The sequence below is a fragment of the Anser cygnoides genome, chromosome 9 (assembly GCF_040182565.1).
Source record: "Anser cygnoides isolate HZ-2024a breed goose chromosome 9, Taihu_goose_T2T_genome, whole genome shotgun sequence".
In the NCBI taxonomy this organism is placed as follows: domain Eukaryota; kingdom Metazoa; phylum Chordata; class Aves; order Anseriformes; family Anatidae; genus Anser; species Anser cygnoides.
Window position 1 is genome coordinate 16112252 of NC_089881.1, and position 27839 is coordinate 16140090.

Consider the following 27839-nt stretch of genomic DNA (forward strand, 5'->3'; position numbering starts at 1 on the left):
GCGCACCCTGCCCAGTGAGGCGTTGTCACCACGGGCAGCTGTAAACCAGAACGCGCTGTTTGATCAGACGTTTGAATTAAGGGTAGGCACTGAACCAAAAGTATTCTTATAAATCAGTGTTGTAGTAGATCACAGTGACCACGGAGCTCAAGTATGCCATGTTTAAAGGACACTTGGTTTACCCACTGCTGCCTCCACGCAGGAGACCTGACCATGCCCAGCTTCCAAGCCCCTCCAGATCCAGGGATTTCTCCAAGTCTGATGAGATTGCACATGTTGCAAAGAATGAGCCCACAAAGACAGACCTGATACGGTAAACAGACCAGGGAAAGAGCGTTGTTTGTTTTAATGCAAGCTCCCTACACACCTTAGAAAAGCCAGCAGCCGGCCTGTCTCTCACCAAAACACCAGAAAAGGGCTCGCGCTGCTGCTGCAGCTTAACCCCCTGCTGGGAACGGCTCCAAACGTCTCGATGGAAACTAACGTGAGACTAAAACTTCTGCTGAAGTCATTCCACTCTGAGACAGCTATCGGGAAGCGAGACCTACCTCCAACCAACCACCTCCTTATCAGAAGAGACTCTGGCTTGCAACGCAGCACCTGCTAGTGCCCTTACCTGGGCACGTGGCCACCAGAACGTGGCAGGAAAGGCAAGCTCACCAACCACCGGACACCAACTGATGACCTGAGCAGGATTTGGACCACTGCAGATGGGATGAAAAGTTTTCTTCCCATCCTCCAGTCCCTGCCGAGTGCCTGCACACCCTCACCCCCATCCCAGCAACAGCAGCGCCTGGCGTCAGCTCATAGCGACCTTGGTGGGAACGATAACTCTTGCCTCTCTAAGCAAGAATTTGGAAGACCAACTTTTATTGGACAGATATGTCTGGCTGAGATTTGTGATCAGATACAGTGCACGCTACAGTATGTGACCTGGAGAAATACTGCCATCAGCTAACTACAGCATCAATTTCTCTCTTCCCCGTCCTTCATTAGCCTCAGAAGCTGGCCTTGCCAGCAGCAGTCATGCAAGCACAACAAAGCACTTTAATAATGAGCCCCACCGTGTTCTGTATTAATTACTGTATCTGGTAGTAAACTGTTGGTTATAAATTGTATTTTGGTAAGCTGTCCTTTCTCTGACAAGCCAGTTGCAATGCTTAAGGTTTTACGGAGTCTGCGGGTAACACCCCAGGAGCCCTCACTGCACCCAACACTGAGCCAAAACGACCTTCGGGAGGCTGGTGTGGGGCCTCTTTCCTACACACCCCAAGCTGAAGCTATCATCCCATTACACTGAGTGCTTTAAAGGCCAGCTCCAAAAGCTGAGGTGCCAAAAACAGCAGCAAGGGTCCTTCAAAGGTGCCCCAGCACTTCTCTGGGCAAGAGCAGGGACCAAGGCAAAAGCAAGTGCAGGGTTCAGCAACACAGCCCTTGCTGAGCTCCTTCCTCCAAGCAGCACTTTGGGGTGAAGCTGCAGCTAAAGCCTGTGGCACTCATTCCCAAAAGCTAAAAAAAATAAAAAAGTAGAATTAAATTAAATAAAAGATGAGTAAACTGTAGCCTATTGCCTTTGATAGCTTTCTGACAAAAAAGCATTTCTCCTGCAAGGTTCTACCTTTTTGTGTAGTAGATGGTAAGTGGATGCCTCTATTTTGTGCTCTGCAGTTGAGTGCAATACAAGGAGAGCATGCTCATGTACACAGAAAACAATTTTCCAGAAATGCTGCAGTATTACAATGTTCTGCAAGATAAAATAGCAGGGTAGCGATCTCCAGAATATCTCAGAAATCAGAAGAGAGGAGGATTTCTTCTACCTGGGATTGAAATTGTCAACTAGAATTCTTGTTCTAAAACATCACGTTCTTCTTTCCTTCTCTTATTTTGTTTCCATTTAATTCAGTGACATTTAGCTAGCAGAACAGCTGCTAACAAAGGTCTCCGAGAGGTGGAATTCCATTTTCTATATAAAGAAAAATGTTTTGGAGCAAACTGCAATTTGACGAAAATACATATTTAGCAAAATACATTTTAAAAAGTGGGAAATATATTGCTTTTTTTTTTTTTGGGTGGTGGTTGTTTTGTGTGTGTTTTTTTAAAGGCAACAAAAGATGCACTGCAGCTTATGAAAAGGATCCCCAGTTGTAGGAACGAAGATACAGCATTATTTTGGAACACAAATCCACGAAAACAAGGAGGAGGGAGATGCCCGTTCAGAAACTTCATCCCCTATGCCGGAGAGGGATGTGAAGCCCTGTGGCATCCCTGCAAGTTACAAATTAGAACTGCTTGCAGCAGTCCAGGGTTTGGTCTGGTTCTTACCCCACTGGTGGCAGATGGCTCGTGCTATTCTTAAATCTTTATTTCCAGCTTATAACAGTAATTGTATGAAAACTTCTGCCCTTGGACAACATCACTATCTTTATTTTGGGAAAAAGCAGAAGAAGCCTTGTAGTTGAATAACTTTCCTATTTTAACAATTAAAAAAAATAAATAAATCTAACATACTTCTCCTAATTGGAAACACACAGAAAATAGGATATGGATGTATTAGTTAAAGGTCAATGCACATTTAGCCACCTCTTTCGAAACTTACAATATTCTCGTGACAGCCATAAAAGCTGCTTTGAATTTTAGTTCCCTAGAAAGTAAATATAAGGAATCCCAAAGCCGTAACCACAAGTGCCACAACTCTTAACACTGATGTCATACCCAGCTTAATGTGGACTGCAGCAGCCAGTATGGTAAAGCTTCAAAATCGCCTCCCCTATGGTATACGGGAAGAAAACAGCAATTATCCCTCACCCGAGAGCCCCCGGGCATGTACCACAATGCCTTCATTTGGGGCAGCATTAACAGCAGGACGGGTTTTGTCCCCCAGCATGGGGCACGGTGGGGCTGGTGGCACCGTTTACGGCATCTGCGAGAGCCAAGCAGCTCAGGCTGCCATACATTTTATTTCCTTTCACAACTGCTCCTTCTAGCTCCAACTACAAAGCAAAATTTCATTTTCTTTAGGAACCGGTTTACTTTCGTTTGCGCCAATTTGTTTTTGTATCAATTAGCGAGGGCAAAGGGGCTGCCTTTCAGAGCCCTTTCTGCTACATTAGACGTACGGGGACGCTGTAATTAAAAGATGTCAGGCACGGTCTCTCCCGATGCATTGATTTCTTACTACTTAGGAAACACTCGGGGAGAGCACAATCACCCCTGACTGTCAGGGGTCCTCATAAAATCCATAGGCCTGGATTTACAGAAACTGCTAATCACTTCGGATGCTGAGAAGGGGTAAGGCGGAATCTGAGTTAGGGAAGCAGAGGAAATCTCTTATTAATTCTAACGCCGTCGTGTACTTCAAAGGCAGCTTACAGGGCTGCAGAGCCGGACAGCCAGAAGACTTCCAGAGTAAGGGGCCAGCAGGAAAAAACCCTCCAGGACCCCAGTCCAGAGCCACATCGAGGGAGACGCGAACACCCTCCCTAAGCCCAGAGCACCTGCACCCTGCAGCGCCCATTTGATTATTTTCATCGCCCCCTCCTTGTACTCAGGACTGTGCAACTAACAAACCACACGAGACCAAGGCTTGTGCGAAGCCAGTTCAAATAGCTTCATTTCCCCTATAATAAATCCCCCAACACACACCCCACAAATAAAAAGCACAGAAGGAAGAAGACAGTTCACCAGCACGACAGGCAATGTTGCTGAACATTATTTTAGTTTTGCACAAGCAATAAATAATGCATTTTTCACTATGCACAAAGGATCAAACCCAAAACTGGCTACCCAAAACTGCCTGCTCCTACCCACCACAGGAGACCAATCCCAGATTTAAAGGAAAATCCCCTTTCTTTGGTTTGCTGGGTGATGCCCAGTCTCTTTGGAGAACGGCACTTTGGCGGGGCAGCACGTTTCAACACAGGAGGGCAGAGGGAGGAAAGGTTCTCCATGAAAGGCAACAAACCAATTATCTCAAACTTATTTCAAACTTATTTCAAACCAATACCAGTGGCAAATTGTGACAGCTCTCTCAGTACAAGCAAGAAGTCAGAAGACAACCCTCTTCGGTGTCTACCTTAAAAACACTGCCCTGTGCAGGCATCAAGGCAACTCAGTGATCTGGTCTAGGACACAGAGAGGTGTTTGGCGGAGAGGTGAAGGAAGCAAAGCCTGGTCTGAAGCAATGCCAGAGGTAAGCAACGCCAGAGGTCCTGCACCACCCCCCGCCGAGGACACTTCTACCAGCAGCCCAACGTCTGCAGCCGGCACTTAGCGAGTGCCTTTCCCACTGGAAACCTCACTGTTTAGATTTCCACAATGATAACCCACTACAAAAGGAAAATCACTAGAGGAGGACACCCAAGAGTTCCCAGCCAGAACACAATACGCCTTCAGCGAGGCCTTTGATTTCCACAGGCACACACTGAAGTTGTTCTTCACAACAAAGAACAGCCCGGCTGTTGCATAACTAACCTTAGGCTGCGTTAGATAAGTCATGCCTTCTCACAGATCAACTGACCTTAAATAATGTCCCCAGTGTACTCAGAGCCAATAGGTTTCTCTTTTAGAGCTCAACTGACAGGTCTTCTCTCCTTCCAGCTATTTCTTCAGAAAGGCACACGAAGGAGGTTGCAAGAGAAATCTCATGCTTACTGTTCCAAGAGCAGCTTTCCAGGCCAAAACCGAAGCACAAGATCTCAGCTCCAGATTCACATCTCCCTTTGAAGGCTTCTTCCACGCTTCGTTTCAACAGAGCAAGTGAGAGCTTTCGCAGGGCTGAATGGAGATTGAGGAGGATGATAACTGGAAAACCCAGGATACATTGGGAAATTTTGCTGCAGCTCCACCACTGAATGGAGGCAGAACCAGACCAGGCAGGCATGCCGATGAAGCACCGCTTTGTACTCGGGGCAAGGCAAAACAAAGGGCTGGTGATGAGGGGCTCTCGCTTGTCATGCAAGGGTCAGCAGCAAAGGCAAATTCCACCGTGGCATTTCCGTTCTGCCGCCCATCCCACTACTAACAGCAGATACAGCAGGGTCTTTCATTGCTTATCCAAAAGTGCCATTTATCATAGCAGTGCAGCATCACCCCACTGCCATGTCTCACCCGGGAGGTGGGAAATCCATCCCCACCCCGAGTGAAGCCACAGCATGCTGGCACAAGACCACGCTGCAGCAGCACGGGCAGCAGAGCCTGGTCATTCCCACTACGGTGATGTAAAAGAGCAGATGAGGTTTTTTACATCATTTCTCCATTGTTTCTGGGTGCAAGATGATGTGGTAGCTCTGCAGCAGCTTGAGAGGTAGAAGCACTGGGGGACGAGATAGAGACGGTGTGAAAGCTGACAAGCACGGCTCTGCACCGCTCCTGGAAAGTTGTTTCGTTGCCCAAGCAGACGTCTGTGCATTCCCCACTGGTGGGAGCGATGTTTTAGAAGTGAAATGTTCTGCAAAGCAGGGCGATAATCCTTCGGGAATGCAAGTGCCAAAACAACTGGCCGGTGAACCTGCAGCGAAGGCAGAGGCACTAAAAGCCTGGCTATTTTCTGACACCGGTTAAGTTGTCATACATCCTCCACTTGAGCAACAGTTTTCCCACGTATAAACCAGGGCCGTTAAGGCTGCACATCACTCCGCTCATTCAACTGGTGCTTGATGGGAGCTCTGGTACCAGGGCAGACGGAACACACAGCCAGTAATTCCCAAACCCCTTCCCATGGCGCACTTGAGGACAGGAGCCCTGCCTCACCTCTTGTGATCAGCCAGACCAGACTTCATTGATAAAGCTCTGCCATACAAAGCAGCCATGCTATTTCCTATATCAGCCATCATCACCTCTCGCTGTAACTGCAAGAACCCAAATTTGCAGGGATTGTTTGTGCCAGACAGCTCAATGGCCACAGAGGAGCTTTCTAGTAAACCGAGCCCTGAATGCTAAGCAAAGGGCTTACAGAGCCGAGTTACTGGAATCTATTCCTTCTGCATTAGTCAGCATATATGAATACATCCTCTTGCTTCATTAAATTTTAATTGGAGTACATGTGAATAGGTTTTACTGGTTACTTTACCAAAGGGAGCCTGAGCACAAGGTGTTCACATGAAAAGCTAGAAAGCAGCATCCTTTCTAACTTTTCTTTCTGATTTTTTAAAGATCCATTGTTGATTTCTTCAGGTCAGTTAACGTTTTGGGGCTGCTGCAAAGAACCATGAAAAACAGCCACAAAGTGCAAATAAAGCACTTTGGAGGGAAACCGGACACAGATCATTAACCCTGTGTTCCTCGTTATTATCCAGACAAAAATTAAATGCAAAATCCCCGAGCAGCTGTTGCATTAGCTAGCTGATTGGTAGTGCTAAGCACAATGATTGCTTTGCTGCTCTGGGTCATGCATGTTTGGGCTGGACTGTCTGGAGCTTCATTATTTTAAGCGTCCTTAGGTACTCTGAAACCACAGCAGATTTGAACCTATAAAGAAATTCTACTTGTAAACTTTGAGATTTCCTTGGTAATTGCCTTCTCTTGTACTTGAACACAGATGTTTGTTTGTTCACACACACTTTTCTTTAGCTTAGGGAGACTTTGCATGTACTTGCTTGCCTACCTAGAACAGGACAACCATCTCCAGAGCTCCTTCCTTATAAAACACGGGCTGTTTGACCAGATTCTCAAGTCCATAAAATCCACATGGTCAGTACAGCTTGAATTGACTTACAGCGGTTTACACCAGCTGAAAATCTACCAGCAGAGCAACTCCACTGCTTTCCCCTTCTTCTGCACCCCAGCCTGCAAGAGGCACCGCTGGGGATGGGGCTTCAGCTTCTGACCGCACGAGAAACAAAAGGCGGCTGTGTTGTTCTGCCCGGCACTGTTTGCTAAGTGATTCAGAAAAAAAAAAAAAAAGAAATTGCAGCAATTTAAAACCACAACAAAGAACTTACCGGACTACTCCTGCACACTTGCTTAGAAATGTATATTCTGTAGGGTGATACGTTCTGGCAGTCTGGGACTCTGACACACTTTCTATGGCAATGTCCTAATATTAGAAAAATCTGGTCATAAGCTAAAAATGTTACAAAAATAGCATAGGATCGTAAGTTACCAGCTGAGTCAGAATGCGATCTGCTACTTGACTTTTATACTATTTTATTCTTTTGGAAAAAAAATAAATCAGGCACATCACACTTTTTTTTAAAACAGTTTGTTTCTGCCATTGCTTGTGAAGGAGAATGAGCCTTTGTAGGAGGGAATTTCTTGTGTGCTACGCAGAAAAGTTATCCAAAATGGCAGAAATCAATCTGCAAAGGAGCAAAGGACACAGATCCACTCATGCACCATAGCCATGTGTGTAGCAAGTCTTTCACCAAGAACGCAGGTCCTCTTTGCGCAAGGTCTACAGGGCAGGAGGCTGCCTCTTGCTTGTGGATGTACAAGGAGTCCTCAGTAAGAGGCTCAGAGATCACGACGGGATTGTACCTGGCAGTACAGTGGCATAAATACCAAGAATCTTATGCATTCAATACAGCCTTCACCATGAAAGCATTTCATTTGCATGCTGTACTTGTAAATCATCGGTAAATAATTAACAGACAGTATGAGCATGTAACAGAACTGAGTCGCAGGTGTTGGCTAAGGAAAAATGCTATAAATGGATATGTCATAGTAATAAGCAGCCTGTTCACCTGTTAGATGCAGAAATTAATTACACAATTTAGTTTTCATAAATTAACCCCTGACACCCGGAGCCTTACTAGAAAGCACAGCCATATTCTTTCTGTTGTTTATGACCATTAATTTTCCTCCTTTCACAGATGTGATAGATTCTGAACGAAGAAACCACGACCGTCGCCTGTCTGCCAGGCTCCGGTTTGCTGGGGAGAGCTCGCAGTCGGTTCGTGGATCCAGAGGAGGGAAGGGGCGGTGGGAGCCAGGGAGCCCTGCAGTCCCTGAGGGAGCTGCTGGCCTCGCTGGCTGCAGCAGCCACAAGGGATTTGAAGAAGATGAACACCCAAACGTAGCCGAAAAGGAGACCCCCCTCTTTCCAAATCTCTTCAATTCCTTGCTCCTTCCTGACGCTGTTTGTGGCCTACAGGCTGTGTGTACGTCACCGGAGCTCGGCGCAGAGCTCTCCAGGAGAAGCTGTAGGGCCGAGCACAGAACCACGCAGCTCAGCCCTCCCCTGCAGCCCTCCTGGCTTCTGTGGGATCTAAGGCAGCTTCACCTCTCAGCAGGCCTGAATGCACTCAGGCAATGGTGCAACTTCCCAGCTCTGAAACTGCCAAGCTTTTCGCACGCTTGGGCATCCTCTGCAGCGTACTTGTCTGTGAACGTGGCCTGAGCCCCCTCGATGGATGGAGATTCGGGGCTCTTCCTTCCCCACGGCGGGGTGGCCAGCAGCTATCTCCAGCAGCCAAGCTCGAGGAGTTGCTTCTGCTGCACACGCTTCCCAGAACAGCCATTTCCAGGCCTGCTTTCTGCAAACGTGGCCTAGGAGATTTTCCTACGTGAAGGCAGAGGAGCAGAAAGCAGACAATGAATCAGGAAATCCTCCTGTCAGGTGTCGTGCTGCGAGGAGGAGCAGAACACAGCTCCGCTATCAGACTTCTCCATGCTCCGTAAAACACCGACGACGTTCAACATCACAACATTTCAGCCCGAAACACACAGCTGCTTGAAGAGCAACATGCAGAAGCCTGCTAAAATGACGAGGGAAGGATGACTCTTCAGAGAAAAGCAGATGACTAAAAAGTTATTCAATCCAAAACAGTGCACTCAGGGAAGTAAATTGTCAATGCCTTACAATTGTTAGCAACATATCCCTCGGAAAACATGCTGATCCTGGCTCATCTGCAGCTCTGCCTGCAAACAAAACCTAAAAAAGCCCTTTTCTAACAACAACTTCAGAATGTTTAAGCTCATTTCACCAAGTTTGTTTTGATTTTGAATACAGTAATATACAAGCAATGAATTCTTGATTCTTCCCCCCCAAAGTGCAGCTCCCATAAGCTTAAAAGTAAATGGGAGTGCTTTGCTTCCTGGGGTATGTAACTGGAACATTTTTCTAGCACCTAATAAAACATTGTTTGGTTGATACTAACCATTAAAATATGTGTTTCAAGTCATGTAATGTTCCCTGTGAAATTTGCCTTTTTGCTCCATGAAAAAAGGGCACTGAAAGGAATCCTGCAGCCATAAGGATCTCACTTATTTCATGGAAGTATCATTTTAAAAGCCCCACAACATGATCAAAGCATTGTCGAGAACAGATGTTCCAGGCTTTACAAATTCCAGCATAAGTATTTTTATGACATTTATCACTGCTAAATTCTTTTAGCCAGTTTTTTTCCTGCAAGAAGCATGCGTGCACTTCCATCCTCCAAGGAGACGTGTCATTGCATGGCGTCAGCTGCTGACCCTATCCCTCTCAGAACCCCTCAGGGGGAATTTGGTGCAGTACCTGTGCACTAGAGCACCCGGACTCTGGCTCTGGGCTGACTATTCATACAAACCCTCTCCCAGAAAGCTCACTGTTCCACTCCCTTGACACCACACTACAACCACCTAGGCCCTCCATAAGCCTTCTTCTTGTTGGCCAAGGCACATGCCACCATCCCTGGTGATGACACCACCACTGCCATGACCAGTCCCAACAACCTCATCTAACTTCGAAGCTAACCCTGCTTCGAGCCAGGGGCTGTACAAGAGACCTGCCAGCTCCTTCCTACCAAAGCTGTAAGAAGATTACAGATCTCTGGCGGGTGCTACGTGGAAATGCCCTCAATCACATCAATACTGCAAAAAAGCACCTCCCCTGGTGCCCCAGCTCTTCCTGCAGATGTGGGATCCCTCTGCACATGCACAGCACCTAGAAGGGGGCTTCCCTGGCCATGGTAGCAAGCACGCAGCACTACTGAGCTACAAGGCTAGGTGGAAGCAGGAGATGCTCAGGGACCTAATGTGTCAGATACTACTAAAGCCAGACGAGCAGAGACAGAAGGAGCAATAGCAGGGACCTGCAGGACTGCACAGGAACACGTTTCAACTGCAATTCAAATCACAGCCAAGTTTCCCCTGTGACTGAAGTTCCCTGGAAGTTTAGCTCTCCACAGCTGGTTTCTGTGTATTCTATCTTCTTCCCAGGAACATCACCAAGCCCGCTGGCTGCTGAGAAAGTCTAAACATTGTGCAGGACTTGGCAGTTCTGTGAGAGTGAGCTATGTACCAACGCAAAACTCCCAACTATCCAGGAGTCTGAAATGTACAGTTTCTCTCCATGTCTGAAGAATAACATGGGTTTTGGTACCCCCCAAAGAAAGGGGATCTGAAACAACCAACTCCTTTGAAATCTCACATATTCACAGAAGAGGGTGTTTGTGAAGAAGACCCCACAAGCACATCACTTCTCTAATATGTGCCCAGTTTAGTTTCACCTGTTTCCATGTGCTCCCTTCTCAATTCCTACAACCTGCTTGCACATCCTGTTTCACTATGAACATGAGCTTCTGTCCCGGGGCAGCGTTGCCTTCACTTCTCCTCGTGGGGTGAGCGGCGATAACAGTCAAACTGGGAGCAAAAATAAAAAACAGACACGTTTACCCCTCTCGTTTACTGAAATAGCAAGCAGTGCTAGGTCCACCATCATCCCTATAGTCAGACGATGGAAGAGCAACTGAAAAGGCAGCACAAGCTAGGGGAGGTCTTCCAGAAGCAGGGAGGAGAAGAAAAAGGATGCCCAGAAGACAAGAGGAGAGAGACCCCAGGCTTCAGTGATGGGGGGTGGGAAGTTGGGGATGCTGGAGACAAACAGAGGTCTGAGGAGAGAGAGGGACAACCAAGGGTGCCTGTCTGCGGAAGTCAGGCAGAAGCTGGGAGGTGTGGAGGAGCCAGCTCCACACAGAGCGGTCTGAGAACACCCTCCAACAGCAAAGCGATCTGGGATGGAAAAGGCCGCACGTTTCACTTGAATAAACACCACAGCTTGCCTGTCTCTGTCAGCTGCCACCTCACAGGACTGCAGAAGACTCATGGCTGCGCGTACCCACCTAACCCGGAGCACCTAGAGCAGACACGAGCTGAGCTGAACCACCCTCTGCAGGAGGCTCCATCAACTCTTTCACAGCAAGGCCAGGCCTCTGACTCCAGCAACGTGTGACAAATTTGAGCCTCAAGAAATAACGGTTTCCAACAAGCTTTCTAAGGTCTGTCTCCCAGTTCCCCAACTCCCAGAGCAGTCACGAAAGCAGCCGAACTGCAGTGTCTGAAGCAGGCAGCTCCCCTGTATCCACCGCGCATGGCGCCCACTGCCAGCTACCTTCCTCTCGCCAAATGATTGTCTTTTCCTTGATGGACTTCTTCTTCTGAGGACGTCTTTCATTGTTCAAACCTCAAATGTTGTTTTCTTCTGTTTTAATATGGTATATTGTGAGCTTATTTTGAATGTCCCTGGTAAATTTGCCCCCCCAAAATGCCTTTTGTTGCCAATTAAAATACACACATGAAATCTTGCCACGCTGGCCGCAGTGACTGCGTGCACACACACATGTGCGTGCAGAGGCAGGTGCTTGCACCCAGACACGTGCACATTCACATCTCAGCTACAGATCCTCTGGAGAAGACCTGTTCCCCAACGCGTCCTCAAAGGGAGAAGAGAAACAGTGGGAGCACGCAGCACTGTCACGCAGCCACACCACGCTCCTCTGCTCCGGCCTCGGCGACGGCCAGCGCTGACAGCCACGTCCCGTGTCCCTGTGGGTCCCATCCCATCCCTCCCATCTGTGGGCACGTCCCTGCATAACCTCCGGGTTGTGGCACTGGCAGGGAGTGAGGCTGGGACACCTCCGGCCCTGCGCCGCGCCGCTGACACCAGCAGGCTCCGGACTACCCATAGTTGCTAGGCCAGCCCCGTCTGTCCTCCCTGGGGCAGAAATCTTGCTTCGAAAACCAACACCAAGCCCCAAAGCCTCCAAAACCAAGCCCACCACCCACTCATGCACCTTTGGAAAGAGCATCATTGCTGCCTGAGCAACCGTCATGGGACGTGTCTTCAGGCCCCGGCACATGGTGAGGGGACTTAAAAGGGCACTTGAGATGGTTCGAAGAGTCAGCAGGATTATTCTGCTGAGTTATGAACATCTCAACCCTACTCCAGACCTGAAGTTTTGTTTTCTCTTCCCATCCCAAGTGAACTTGCCGAGCATTTTTAAGAAACAGAATACAAGGCTGCGACCAATTTTCAGGCCTTCTGATTCAGCTATTAAAAAAAAAAAATCCTACATCAGTCCCCTCTTGTTTTTCTAAATAAAAATAATGTATAGCCCTAACTTGATAATAAATATGCTCAGAAGCTGTCCTTAAGTAAAAGCTTTTGATAACAAATTGCCTGTGCTAACTGCTATTTTACTGTTGAATTTTTTATTGTTGCTTAAGCACTGCAATTATGCTAATAAGCCGGAGAGGATGGTACACTAAAGCATTGAATGTGACAGATATAATACTCAATAAAATGTTAATCTTACCTGAAAATTGGAATCAAACAGCCTTATTAGTATTTATGGATATGGCATCTTCAACATGTTTCTTAAGAGGAATACATGCAATGGATATTTTCAAAAATACCCTGCTATTTCTTATGCCTCCATACAATTTCATTCAAGTGCCCATTACCCCTGCTGCTAACTTTCAATCCCTTTTAGAATACAAAAAAAAGCATTTTGGTGTTTGAGCCACAGAAAACTCCTGCACCACCAAATGCTTTTACCCTCTGTGCCCCAAGGACGGGGACGCCTCTCCTCGGCCCGCAGCAGGATCCCTGAGGGGACACAGGGCTTGGAGGGTGCACAGCAAAAGCATTGCTCTGCCACACTTAGTGGCCTCTTCTTCCACTATTCCTAGCTTAATGGGCAAGGCAGGTGAGTCCAGCAAAGGGTTAAGTCACTATCTCATTTACAGGCGCTGGGGCTTTTGGATTTTAAGCTGGGAAGGAACGCTAATTTTTATTTTTGTTTCTAAATTTTTCAACCGACTCTGACGAGGAACCGGCCCCATCTGTTTGGCTGCAAGTTACAGCATTGCAGAGTCGGACCCAGAACTGCTGGGCTGTCGTAGAGGATTTGTCACTAAGGTGCCACATGACTTTCCACAAGTCGCATTGCATCTCTGCACAGTTATTTCACCACCCAGTCTAAGCCTGCTTTCTCAACCCATGGCATAATTTCTTCAGGGAATGAGCCACCTTTCACCACGTGCCTTTTTTCTTTTTTCTTTTTCCCCCTTCCTTCCTTCCTTCTTTTTTTTTTTGCCAAACCTATGGGTGAGATGCTCTCAGATCCACCCTTGGGCTCCGCTGCTGTGCCTTCACGTGCTCATCTTTAAAAGGAGGAACAAAATAACCTCAAAATATCCACATGCTTCTGACATGAAGTGTATTTGCTTCCATGATCAGGCTCTATAAACAGACCGTTTCAACACAGCGCACTGGTGTGGCTTTCAGACACTGCAGGTTAATGCTTAAATAACAGCCTGCTGCCTTGCAGCCTTGCTCCTCCTGCTGCTCTCACCCAAAGAAGTTAATTCTGCTGACAGGACCGCAGAAACATCAATAATACACCGTTACACTTCCTGACAGACAAGCAAGGTTCTTGCCGCTGGATGCTGCCAGCCTCCTCCAAAGAAAATCTTCGTTAGGAGCCATCTAGGAACTGCTTCAATGAATATTCACAATGGGCAAAACGCAAGCGGCTGCCCACCAAAACCTGCAATTCCCAAAGTGCTCAAAAAATCACAGTGAGCTACCCACACTCCCTACTCACAACACACTGGGATTTTCTTAAGCTGTGTCTGCAATGCACGCTAGCTTGCACGCAGAGCAGGATGTTTGTTCTCAACTGCATGGAAGGAAATGGGACTGCTTTGTGGGACACGGAGCTCACAGCAGTTCCACAAACCTCGTCTGCAAGTGGAGGCAAGGAGCATAGCATTAGAAAAAAAAAAAAAAAAGAATTTTCAGTTGCAAAATCATCCCAATAAAGCTAGGGAATTGACTGAGCTTGCACCTTGGAGACCTGGGAGATGCACCTCAGGGCTCCTCTGCCCCAGTTTTGCCCCAGCACGAGATGCCACACTCCAGATCTTCAGGTCCAGCCAGCAAGTTCACCAGCTGCACAGCTGCCATGTGCTGCGAGGCTGCAAGGCAACCACTCCCATAAAGGTGGAAAGACTCATCGCTGCCACGTTAAGTGAGTCTTGTCATTATTTTCAACCCTACAGGGAAATCTAAATTGGACCTTGGCATATTGCTTTCTTTTGCTAAGCAGCAACGTTTGAATGTTAACTCTGATCCTGACAGGCATATTTATGGAGTATTCTTTGCAAATAATCTTACCCTGACCAGTCCAAAAGGTTAGAATCATAAAAAATAACAGCAACAACAACAATAAAAAAAGAACAAGGCTGGAAAACCATCAGTGCCATCGGCACAACCCCTCAACTTATTAGCTGTCCTTGCAATAAGGTGAACAGCAAGGTCTTACATTTATTTGATTGATTGAGATCAAAAGATCAGGGGGCATACAGTAAATTGTATCCTCCCATGAATGCATTTTGCTTTCAAGATTTGAGCAGGTAGTCGCACGAATTTTAAAGCTCAAGAGGAAAAAAAGACATACAAAGGTGACTTCAGAGAAAGGCATCCCCTTACTTCTCTCTCTCGACACCATCTGCATTTCTTAGAGCTATTTGAAAGTTTCTTCCACGTTCCTGCACCACTGGGACACAACAGCTTATCTCGGCTAAACAGAAGATGCTAACAAACAATAAGACACTCAAGTAACTCTAGGGGAGATACCAGTATTTGCTGACATTAAGAATGAAAGGCAAATGTTAGAGAAACCAAATGAATCCCAAAGTCCAAAAGGAGGCTGAAGAATTTCCCATTCATCTTCAGGCGTCCTCAGACACAGAAGACATATCTCACTATCCTTCTTAGCTGCACAAGAAGATGAAGCACCCAAACTCTGCTCCTCTGGTGATGATCCCTCAGAAGTGCCAGGGCTGCCTGACCCCTGGCCAGGTTTGTCATCTGCAGCTTCTGGGGGAGCAAGGGAGAAGCGAGGGAACTAAAGGAGCAGCCATCCTTAGGACATAATTTCAACACCCAGCTGGTGAGCTAGCATTTCTAAACACAGAAAAAGCCTGCTGTGTTCACTGTCAAGGCAGGACAAAGAAACACAATGGAGAACAGGAACAGAAGAAAACAAATATGAAACTGCCATCTCATCAGCCCTGGAAACACAGAAGAAAAACAACCATTTGGTTCCTGTGTATGTGTTCCACATGTTATTTATACTTTGCACAGTATACCTCAACCTGTAGCATTGTCCTCTCACATCAGAGCAACACATGAGACTACCCACCTGAAAGTAAAACCCTTAACAAGGATCACAGATGAGACCCAAACTTGCAAGAGCTTGCTACAAAGGAACAAGAATTGACACAACCTCCTGTTTTTATCGCAAGGTTGGATTACATGCCAATAACCAAGGACTGAACTCCTTTTCCACGCGTTTGCACTTCACTCCAGAGGGACATCACCATTCAGTAACAAAGACACCGAGCACAGCTATTGCCATAGATTCAAAGCTCATCATCGGACCAGGCAGCTCCCTCTGCACAGATACTTCTCTTTTTCTTTTCAATCTGCTGCACAGAAAGCTTTCCTTTTTAGCTTTTAAGTTTTGAATAACGTTGTCAAGATAAGAATTACACTTTCTCTGATTTCTAACATTCAACAGGTTAGAAGGACTCTCCAGAAGTCATCTAGTCCATTTCCCCACCACACGGAAGGATCTGTTCTCTTAAAACACGTCTAATGGAGCCTTTCTAACTCATTCTTAAACCCTTCCAACAACTGAAACTCCATGAGCTCCTCAGGCAATCCATTCCAGTGCTCGGTTATTCTTAATGCAAGAGATCATTTACTAATGTCTCATCTAAATTTCTCCTGCTGCAACTTAAGCCTGTGATTTGTCTTATTTACAGTAAGTGGATTTACAGTTTGTTCCCTCTCTCCACAAGAAGTTCACTGTTGTCAAAATTTACGAACTGAGGCACCAGTGTGGCTTGCCCTTTCTTTGCCATTCTGCTTCTGCTCAGAGCAGATTCTTAGTCTTGTGTCTCTGCGTGTGTATTTCTTTCCTTACCCCGTGAGAACAGGCAGCTAGGATATCACAAGGCTGTTTCAGGAGAAGACGCTCACATCCAAAGGCTGATGCATTCAGGCACACCCAATTATAAAGGACTCTGAAAAAAAAAAAAAGAGGTTTGTTTTTAGGATGGTAGGCACAGGGTCCAGCAGTAAACCGACAGCTCTGAACTGCAACTTCTTCCACCCTATTATTTAACATTCAAACAGATCTTCAAAAGCAACATCAGCGACTACAGATACATCATATGCCACCACTCAAACTTAGCCACATTTTCTCTGACAGCCACCATAAGGGTTTGATAAATCTTTGTTCCAGGAAACAAAGTGCACCGCTGCCTTTGCACGAAGTCCTGCCAAGCTATAAGCAGTACCCAGTACACACCAAAATCAGATGGCTCCGACTCCAGCACTGTGACAGAGGACAAACCTGAATATTGCCACCGGGGACTTTATTTTCAGCGTCACTGAAACCAACAGGGCAAGACTGCTCATCCACTCTGAGATCTGAGTGTGTGTAACTATGGGATAGACCCAAAGGAGAAAAGTTAGATTTGATTAAATACTGAATAACTTTTGTGTTCGCAACATATGTCCTACCTCTCAATCTTCCGAATGCTCTAGGTAGCAAAAAGAAATCTTTCTCCTGAACACAAGGCTTTGGTGGAAAAGGAGGAAGAACAAAGAAAGGATTTATATGAGCAGCACTGGGAAACACAGGGGAAGAGTTCTGAATAGCAAGAATGTCCCAAATTTCAGGAGATAACAAGAAACAAGGGAAAGCAGGGATAATACATTTGCCTTCTTACATTTGGGGGCTCTCAAAAAATGAGGGCCACGTAGTAGCAATCAATTTGCCACAACAGTGGATCACTGTTCAATGGATCACTTTTCGCGTCCCACCCAGTCTAAATTTCTTTCTCCCCTTAACAGCGGCTGCTCTTAGCCTCAAAGTACCAAGTGGAAACTTTTCTGGCCAAGATCCACTCCTTCCGCCATCTGCTGTGAAAGCAAGATGTCTGCTGCACATCAGGGGGTGAAAGTGCCAATGCAACAACTCAGTGCCTTCTCTCTTGCCCATACCACCCACCAACTTTCACTACCTTTCACTACCGTACTTTGTCCATATCCAGATTTCCACTTGGGATTTTTTTTTTTCCTTAATCCGTCTCAGCTGTCCTGGACTTTTGCTTCCCTTGATCATCTCTCTCTTACCAGTACAGCACTTAGAGCAAGCCCCACTGCTGTCAGCACAGGAAGGTGACACTCTCCTATTTAGCACAGATTTGATAACAGAAGTGGTGTTTCCAAGGATAAAGACAAATACCTGCACCAATAACGTCCCTACAACACAGAGTAGCTGCAAAGAACCAGCAATAAATGCCTTCTACTAAAAACGAAGAACTCAAAGTAACCTCAAAAACTTATATGGCCAACTAATGAAAGAATTTAAATGCATGTCCATCCTTAGGAATGCAAGCAGCTTTGATGATTTCAACAAGACCATTTGTAGGATCAGACACATTACCTCCCAAAATACCAGTGAGAGCTATGGACGTTCAGCAAAGGATACAGGTGTGAGGAGTGCTTCCACCAAGAAAACACAACCATTTCCACAGCAGGATTGTGGCTGTTGAAAGCCATGGAGTAGTATTGAATGGCAGCCCAGGACGGGGAGCCAAGAAGACTACCACACGCAACTGAAACTGCCAAGGGATTAAGCTAGACCAAATGTAATTACACAAACTGGAACCTGGCCAGGGTACCGGCTGGTTTAAGAAAATTAAAAGAGGTGTTCAAAAGTTTCAGAGATAGAGTCCTTCTTCTGTTAATTATTTGGTGAGTCAGTCGCTGAGGTCTCGGTACTCTGGGAGGCTGTCTGAAAAAGGGGAAAAAATGAGGCGTAAACTTAAAAGGCATTAGAAGCGATTAGCAAAAGCCTTTGTTCTCCATGGCAATGCTCACTGCGCTGGTGCGCGAAAGCCTTTCATGTTCATGCTGAAAAGTGGCCTTAGTTCCTTTGATACTTCTGGGAGGAAGCGTTTAAGTTTACAAATATCCCGCTGTCAGAAGTTGCAGACAACAGTCGAGGAACTTCTGTGTGTCCCAGCCGGGTCGCGTCCAGCTCTCAGACTTGCAGCGTCCCTGCTGCAGGGACGAATGCAAACAAGGAGGCAGGGAAGCTCATTTCGACCTGGAGAAAGGTTCACCCTACTTGCTGGGGATGTATAGAAGCCGGGTGGCGTGGAAAACCAGGTTGCAACCATGTGGGACAGTGGGCTCCTCACTTTCTTGCAGCTTTTGGAAGATAGGGAGCACGTAAAGTGGGCAATGGTAAGGAGACCAGAAAGGGTGCTTCATGGTCAATACGATCCTCCTGAACGGTAAGATGGAAGTCACACAGATCGTGGAATTTTTTTCTAGATATTTACTGCTGTGCTTTTTCTACCAAAATAAAGAAACAGAGAGACCACATCCAGAAGAGATGAGCACTAACTGATTGACGTGCTCTGTTCAATCTCTGAGATTTGTACTACAACCATAAGCAAAACATGGAGTTCTTTTGAGAAAAAAAGTTGGCCTTATAACTCTCAGTTTTGGCACCTGAAAGTACTAGATGTAGTAAACGCCTCTGCTACCTCTGCATGTAAAATTCATCATTAGAGCTACACTCATTACTGTCTTTGAAGCAGTTGGATTTGACAGTAAAAGCAGTGTGGAATTGGAGATTAACCTCTTTGGGTAGTTTATTTGGTGAACTGTTCAGCTGATGCACATTAAATACACCCATTTTTTGACTGATGTGAAAATAAGGGAAAGATTAAATGGCAATCTTCCCAACAGGTGCCATACACCACGCGTGTTGAGTGGCACCGTTTCCCCTGGAAGCGATGGCAGGTGGACACACAGCCCAAGGATGGCCAGATTAATTTCGTGCATTTCCCCCAAAAAACAAGCCAGGAAAAGGCAGGCGTTTCACAGCACAGAGCGGTGCAATTTGTGAGAATGGTCTACACATAGACGGACGCAGCAGCTCCGCTCCCTTTGTAAGGAACAGACAAGGGGGACAAGTCCAGGAGGGGACAAGTGCTGCCGTGCACACCTTGCCCCAGCCCAGTGGCACCTCGTCCTCCCCGCGGCACCCCCACTAAGCACCTCTGGAGCCACGGGCACAGGAAGAAGTCCCTCTGCTGTCTTGCAATGGGGTGCAGAAGCCAGGAGCAAGCAACCACAGGAAAGTGCAGTCTTTGCTGGTCCTGTGCAAGCCGACGCTCTTCCAAAATGTCCACGTGTAGCCAAGAGAAAAGCAAAACCACACATGGCCCCAATCCCTCATCTCTGGCACTCCTCTGACAAAAGGGTTTCGTGCTGGCCACCAAGGGGACAAGATGGCCAACGTGGCAAGAGCGCACACATGGAGGTCCCCCTGTGAGCACAGCAGTAATTAACCAACCCTGCTAATGGCCTCCGGCACCTGGTATGGAGCACAGGGAAATGGCACGGGAAGCACTAATGCCAGGCAGCAAAAGATGGAGTCGCGGCTGTTTCTCAAATAAGAAATTTTTGCCTAGATTACTTACTATTTAAAAAAAAAAAAAAAAAGTTTCAGCATGCAGGGACATCCTGTTCGCTGTATTAAATTAAAGGGATGATTCAAGAGGGAACAGCTTTCAGGAGGCAGAGGGGGAAAATCAATTTCAGGTTGCTATGGACAACTGGGCTGGTTCCTGTAAGACTAAATCTGATTCAGCTCCGTGAACCTGACAGCGAAACATTCCCTGAAATACAACGCGCGCACGCTCTCTAAATAAATAAATACAATAAAACACACGCTCGTGTCACCTCCTGACTTCTTCCTGCTGAACTGAGGACATGCTCGAGCCCGCTAGTTGCGGCACGCCGGCCTGGAGCTTTGGCTCAGCGGTGACTTTCTGACTGCAAGTTCAACACCTACCGCTGCCTTACAGGGAGAGAATATTCGGTGGCAGGGTGGCATTTGGCAAAACGAACCAGAGCAGAACCGAAACGGAAGTAAAGTCTTCCATCTGAGCAGCCGACCGAGCACCTCGCAGGGAGGGATCGCTGGGGACAGCGCGGTGGCCACGACCTGATGGGGGTCTTCTCTCCATACCTTACACCACGATCGTTTTGAACAGGCTTGAAGCGCCATGCCCTCGCCCTGCAGCGAAGCAGGAGCAACAATCGTGCTCCACAAGCCTCTGGCCCGGAGCTGGCAGGGAAGCGGCTTTGTTCCTACAGCCCCGCAGCACCCTGCTGCATCGCAGCCGGTCCCGGGGCAGGACACCAGCACGTCGGGGTGGGGAGCGCTGGACGCTGGGCTCCAAACCCCTGCTCGGAGGGGCTGGAGCAGAGGAGCTGAGGTACCTGCTTTTGCACCAGTAGCTGTTAAGAGACCAAATAAATCCATCTCGATCAATCCCTCCATCGAGACAACAGGAAACATTCCCATCCTACGGTACTATGAGTCTTAATTTTATGGAGCAGCTGATGTTTTTCCAATGCAAGGTACCATTAAAATACAGGATTTTATTAGCAAAATCAATGATGTGTGCTGAGACAGTCCCTCATGGCTTTTAAAAAACATCTATGAATAATTATAAAACTGATAGCAACAGAGAACATTGTGCAATTATTGCAGCTGTTTTACAGGATTCTCTAATAATGATGGCCCCTACTTCTGGTAAGACACCTTATGGCAGTACCACAAAAAAATATAAATAAGTAAAAAGCAACAAAAGCTCAGCATTCCCCTGCACTTAGAGGGTGCAAACATGTTGCCTGCTTTGTGTTTATTGAATTTTTTTTTACTTTTTTTTTTTTTTTTCCCCAGCAGGAAGAAAACATTCTGGAAACCAAAACATCACAACACTTACAGAAATATTTACCAGTTGCCTGCCCGGTTCTCCTGCTCCACCAGTTCCAATGCTTTGTCGCTTTAGAAAAACAAGCGGGGGAGATTATTCCCTTTTAAACCTAGCAGAAATGGAAGCAGCAAAGAAAGGCTGTGGCCCTGCGGCAGCCACAAAACTCACGATGCTCCACAGCCATGCGCACAGGTCAGGTTAGCTGCAGCACCTGAAAGCCCTCCGCAAGCAAACCAACCCCTGGGGACACTGGAGGAGAGTCCCAGGTATGGCAAAGTGCTCAACAACGCACCTACGTGGAGCGGAGCCAAAAAGTGACACCTGCCAGTTCTACTCCAAATGTTTTGCTTTGCACCCACAGCTACACGTTTGCAAGAGCCCAGGGTACACACTGAGGGGGGGGGGGGGGATAAAAAAATCAAGCCTCTTTACTCCACCTGGCTTTAAACAACCTCCGGATGTGTGTGGGGATGGATGAGGAAAGAGTGGCAAGAATACTCAACAGATGTTTTCATTAGCATAAATTTGCCATTCATTCCTCTTTCTTCTACCATCACAAACTCCCCTATTATCCTCGCCGGATAATTTACAGTGCTTGTTGCAGAGTACAGTCTCTGAGAACAGAGACAGCGCACACTCGGTAATGTACAAGTTCAAAGAGCTGAGCCACGCATGACCTGCCAGCAGCTTGTTGCTATTTTCTTGCATATATAAAAGAGCTTTGCCTTCATGCAGCGCTGGAACTTGTCATCATGAAACACCCTCCTATTACAACATGGCCCAGAGGAGCTACTATTTCGGGTCCTAATAACGTGCTTGGTTTTACAGGAAAGCATGAAGGCAAGTAACATGGAACAACCCAGATGTCAGGCACAGAAACAGATGGGCTCCTCACAAAGCTACACAGATTGCCTCAGCCGAGCGCTGTCACAGCTCATCCTCTAGCTGGGAAAGCACGGTGCTGAAGTCAGATGAAAGGAGCACGTGAAATTAAGCAGCAGCATCACCTCCACAAGGCCTGCGAAGAGACAACAGAGGGCTGCTTTCCAGGCAGCCTGAGCCCAAGGCAATAAAACATGACTCAGTCGTGAGGCTGTTCTTTCCCTGACCAGAAACACCTGCTGGCTAAGCGACACTCGCCCGGTTCTCCACCTGCTTGGCCCCACGAGACGCAGGCAGCACCCACGGAAAGGTGCACGAGGACGCACGGGTCACATCCATGGTCTGGGGAAAGCTCTCACCAAGTGAGTGCACGTGGGGCTGGCTGGAGGAGTCTCTGCTAGCGTGGCCGCAGGCGGCGCCGTGATTCACTCCGCTGTGGCTTCCCATCCCCAATTTGCCTTCCAAACAATCTAGGAAACCACAGCACCTGCGGTGGTGGTTCGGCTCCGTGTCGTGCGAGGAGGTGTCTGCGCACACGCTGAGTCAGTGGCAAAGCAGGGAGGTGATGGACTGGCCTGACCTTCCTCATTCAAACTCACGAGAGGATGCAAAACCCAGGCTCGCAAAACAATGCTTCCGAACCCCAGGCACGTCTGGAGAAATCAGGACCCTTGGTTAATACATACAGGGCTGGTGCTTCGTACCTCGAGGTCTGGGCTCGCAGCACAGCCCCAGAGCAGCCGGCCATTCATGCGGGCAGCTATCCGCTACCGCAGGCTGAAGCCAGATTATGAATGAAGTCCCAGGATCGATTCCCTTATCTATCCTCCGCCTACCACTGACTGGAAGATGCTATTCAGGGAAAATATAATTTAAAGGCGGAGGCTAATGATGAATCAAGATTGATTTTTTTGGACAACCAGGACAAGAAAATAAATGCAGTTGGAGTCTACCTGCTCGCAGCTTGCCAGGAGTCATAGCCAGTTTCAGGACAACCTGGCTCCTCTCCCCTTCCTCGTTCCAGCCCTTTTCCCTGCTCTGTCCCCCACCAAAAAAATAGAAAGACCCTTGTAGAGGAGAAATTCACTTACACAAGACAGTCAGTGTTCCCTGGAGCCAGCCCGATGCTGGCCCTGCTAAACAGTACAGAGTGACTCAATGGATGTGCAGAGGGCTCACTTTCTGGGGAAAAGCAAATTCCAAGAGTGCAGTTGCAAGGAATGCATTGTATGTCTGGTATTCACGCTGCGCTCTCTTTTCCTGTTCCTTTTTTTTGCCCTATAAGGAGCTGAGCACAGCCGGCTGGGCTGGGGAGGGCAGCGCTGCATGCTCAACGCCTCCCCACTTCCGACTTTGTTTGTCTTTACTGGAAATGCAATCGATCCATCTAGGAAAAAGGCTAGTGCATACACAGCAGGGTGTCAGCCTCAAACATCGCGCTGCTGACACGCAGGACACAAAGAGGAGGAAAGCTGAACCACGCCAGCCTAGCAAGCGTTCCTGTGAAGACACATGCACATGTGCACATGCACGAGCAGTAATTTTCTTAATTATATTGTTGGGAAGGGGGGTGCTGACTTAAAAGCCAGAAACTATTGTGGCTACAATCCTAAAGGGCTGTTTCCCATGCTAGCAGCACTCCAGTCCTATCTGTGCTGGAAATAAAAGGCAGCCTGGCCTTCGGCACATGCAGCTGGGGCTGGGAGGGTTACGTGACCTCAGCACGGAGAAGCACATCCTCTGTAACGCACACGGGTTGGAAACAGGAGTGTGAGACTGCATTAGAGATGCAAATTGCTGGGAGTTTTTCTCAAGTCCTGACAACCTCCAAGTTAAAGTCCATTGCAGCAGCTTCAGAAGCAGACTGGGATTTCCGTATCCAGGATGCAATTAAAATATTACAGTGTAAAAAATAAAACCTTTTTGCCATTGCTGCTTCCTCAGTAATCAACAGACTATTCCTGGGGACACTCAGGATTTTGCAGAAGCAGAAACGCAAAGACAGAGACACTCCACCTCCGAAGGCAGGAAATCTTGGATCACAAATACCCAGGAAGAGTCTGCATCAACTCCCATTTCTCAGCACGTCAGAAGAGCTCTCTCATTTAACCCTGCAGAGGAGAGCAGTGGCAACAACTGCAGAGACCATGCTAAGCCATGCTGGGCCCAGCGAGGCCACGCTAGAACTGACCAGGAAGAAGTTGGAAAACCTTGAAGAAATCAGCAGCTTGGCCCATTTCCCCCCGTGTCTTGCCTTCGATGCTGGCTGGTTCTCGATGCCTTGAAGAATGATGCAAAACCTCCATCACAGGCAGGCATGCAGTACAGATGCCATCTTATTCCAGTGTCCAAAAGAGAAAAGACTCACTAAATCCTGAGGCAGGAGGCTCAGTATTGTTTCCAATTTTATTTTGTTCTTTTGCCAATAGTCATTAGCACTGACCTTATTCTTTATGTGCACAAAAGCATCCAGGCTACCTTTGGATCTTACGTCATCGGCATCAAAAAGCCCCACACTCAATTACAGGTGAGGTGACAGAGCTGTTTGTTCTTGCTTTTGGTTTGTTGTTGTTTGTTTTGTTTTTCTCACTTGTTTCAAAATTCTCATCTTTCAGTTTTGACTATCGCACGTGTCTGCATGTCGGGACAAGGAGAACAGACGGACCAAGGCCGCCTTCCCACACTTCTGCTTACATACTCTTCACTCTGTGCTTTGAAGAAGATGATCCCAGTGCTTTCAGTCCCTCTCCAAACACATTTAGAGGGCAGGACATTGCCTGTCCACAAGTGGGATGCTTCCCACCAGCACCACGCTGGCTTCCCTCCATGGGAAGTGAAGGATACTGTCCCACCAGACTACAACATCAGATGCCAGCGCCCTTTGCTCGGCACCAGGACCAAGCCCACCCAACCACCCCGTCCTGTCCTCCCTCCTCTGCCAAACACGCCAAGTCCCACGCCCTCCCCTGCACCAGCACCGCTGGCCCCAGCAAAAAAAGAGGAGTGGAAATATTTTGCCATAAACTGGGTGAGCTGGAGGAGAGAACAAACCAGGACCGGGTGGCAGGACCAGAAGCAGACGGGAGGCACTGCAGGACCAGCAAAGCTGCGTTCCAGCCGGGGCAGGCACCCTCACCAGCCAAAATACCCATCCCGTGCTGAGTTCCCTGCACCAGGGAAGGGGCTGGGCAGCAGCCAGAAACCTCTTCACCCAGTTCTGCTGCTCACAGATTCATTACACCAAAATACGTAATGGTCTACCTGCAGCCCACTGCCTTCAAACGGAGCCAGGGATGCTCAGAAGCACCCAGTGGACCGGCTTGGATGAAGACACACAGCTGAAGCTCCTCTGGGGGAGGGGAAGGTTTCTAGCCTCATTAATAACAGCCTGAAATTAAAAGCAGAGCCTGTAGTACAGCTGTGATTCCAGCTACCCCGCTGCTTGTGTTAACAGTGTGGCTTTATTATGGTCAGGGATTAAAACCAGCTCCAACAATTAAAAGAAAAGAGAAAAGAAAAAAAAAAATGAGATGGAAAGAAAAAGAACCACCACCACCAAAAATCAGTAAAACACAAAATTCCTGTGGGCTGGAATGATTAGCAAAACAAAGTTGCGTGCCGCGAGGAGCAAGAGTGAATGCTTCCTCCCCCGCTGCCCAGCAGCCCCCTTTCCACACCCGCCCATCGAGCCGCCCCGTCCCCCCGTCCCCGGGGAGCCACCCGGTGCCCTGCGAGTCCAGCACGAGCCAGCAGCGCCGGTCCCCGCAGGATGTCACCTCCTGCCCCCGAGCGGGCGCCCCACTAGCACGGCGCTCCCACTGTCTAAATGCTGCAGCATTAAAGACCAAAAGGGAAAGGTCTCGCAGTCGGTGCCTAACGCGCCTGCAACTTCTCAGGAGCCACCAGCGCTCCCGGAGCAGCCGGAGGAGGAGGGAGGAGAGGTGGGGAGGATTAGCAGGCTCGCGTGGCTGCTCGAAGAGCCTGGCCGAGGAGGGCTTGCTCCTTCGAGGTGAGCCGGTTGCCCAATCCTTCCTCAAGAGATGAATACCTGGCGTGCTGGACACGTTCCTGGAGAGCAAGAGGACAGCGATGGGATGGCACGCATCAGGAGCCCGGCCGGGTGCCCGATCCCTGCTGGGCTGGGGGAAACATGAATAGGAGAAGGAAGCAGCACGAGTTTAAGCATCTCCTCGGACACTCTGTTCTCAAAATTGATGCAGTGCTGATCTCCAGCAGCCGAGAATTTGTCCCCTCTTCCTCTGAAGTGAGGGGCTCGGCTGCTGTCGTTTGGAGCAGATCCAGGGTAAAGCTGTGACAAGGCTGCCTTTGTCGGCTCGGATTTTAAACAACTGGGAATTCAGAGTGGGAGAAAAACAGGCTTAAGCATCTTGAAGCGAACAGAATAAAAAGCCAGTGGGAAGTTATGCTAGGAAAAGGATGAATTAGCCTTCCCTCAGTTTGTCGCTGGTTGCTATTTTCACCTATTTATTTAATGGTGACCCCAAAACCGCAGGTGACCGAATGCCCGTATTTCTTCACTTGTCATTCAAAGCTGATGGGAAATATTGGTAAACGGGAGAGAAAATCCTTTCTTCCTACGCCAGCCCAGAGCAGGGAAGCCTCAGTTTGTTGTGCCTTGACATGCGAGTCAATGTCTTCAAGGGCTTGGTCAACACTGGAGAGAAAGCAGGCTCACATCTCAGCTTTATGTAGATTAAAAGCAATAAATTCACGAGAAAGAGACCTCCCCGCACCTCAGCATGCACAGCAGGACCTGCTGCTCCCCTCAGGTTATGGTGGGCACGGAGGCAGGAGGTCCAAAGGCAGCAAGGAAGAGATGATCGTTTATCCTTTGTTTTACTTTTACCATCATTACCACCAAAATCGCCATGGTTTTACTTTGACACCTTTCATCTCCACCAGGACAGGACAAAACCAAAGGCGATGTTTCCAGTGAAATCACCAACATACACTGCAAAGCTACTGAAGTCCGCAAGTCCTTTATGGGCCCAAAACCTCACACAGACGGCTCACGCTTGCTTTCCCTCAACAGTGCTTCTCCTGTCTGCCCTCACAGGTTTGTCGCCCAGGAGCTCTGGAGTTCAGGATTTCTCTTACCTCTTTTGTTGTCGTTGGTTTTGATTTTGAACAACAGAAAGCGCTGAAGCTTCTGCTTTGCATGGAAAAGCAAGGAGACAAATGTGGTCCTCACTTACAGAAGGCCTTCTCAATCCTTCTTGGCACCCCTGCACTCCTGCAGAGCCCAAGGAGGTCCCCTGGGTGCACAGGAGAAGGGGTCCCCGCTGGGTCCCCGCAGAGGTGGCTCTAGCTGCCAAACCACGGCACTTAGCAGAGGTGACAGCAGACACCACGCAGGACACGGGGTGGGCAAGCACAGCCACAGCACTGCGGAAGGGAAAGGTCTGGTCAAGCCCAGCCTGCCCCACCACCAACCAAAGCCACCTTCTTCGCGCTGTGGCTACAAACCCAAGGACGGACACAGAGTTGTGCCCGATGAATTCAGAGCTCCCCCACCAGCGACGTGGCTGTGGGATGACACACAACGTCTCCGCTGTCTCTGGAGGCAGAACGGTAGATTCAGGTGAGGTTTTGCTGCTCTAATGAAGGATGATGATCCTTGAACCAAACAAAGAGGATCGGTTATATGACAATGCATGTGTCTAGGCAGCTGTTCTCAAAAGCATGCCAAGAACATTTTACACCAGTTAAGCTCAGAAGCTCTAAGCCAGGCTGTGCGAACCCTTTAAAATTCCCTTCCCTGTAGGGCTACAAAGCGCTTCAATAGAATTGCACTTAAAGCCGTGTCTGCAAAAATATCACAGCTAAGGTGGCAAGTCCCCAGCAACCACACAGCT

General features: G+C 48.0%; 1 protein-coding gene across 13 annotated transcripts in view; it reads right to left on the bottom strand.

Moving 5' to 3' along the window:
* Positions 1-27839, bottom strand: part of LPP (LIM domain containing preferred translocation partner in lipoma) — a 336281-nt gene that overhangs the window by 255412 nt on the left and 53030 nt on the right. For all 13 annotated transcript variants that reach the window (XM_067002299.1, XM_067002298.1, XM_067002300.1 and 10 more), the window contains one exon: positions 16194-16293. The gene's annotated coding sequence lies outside the window, so the exon portion shown is untranslated. The remainder of the gene's footprint in view (positions 1-16193; positions 16294-27839) is intronic.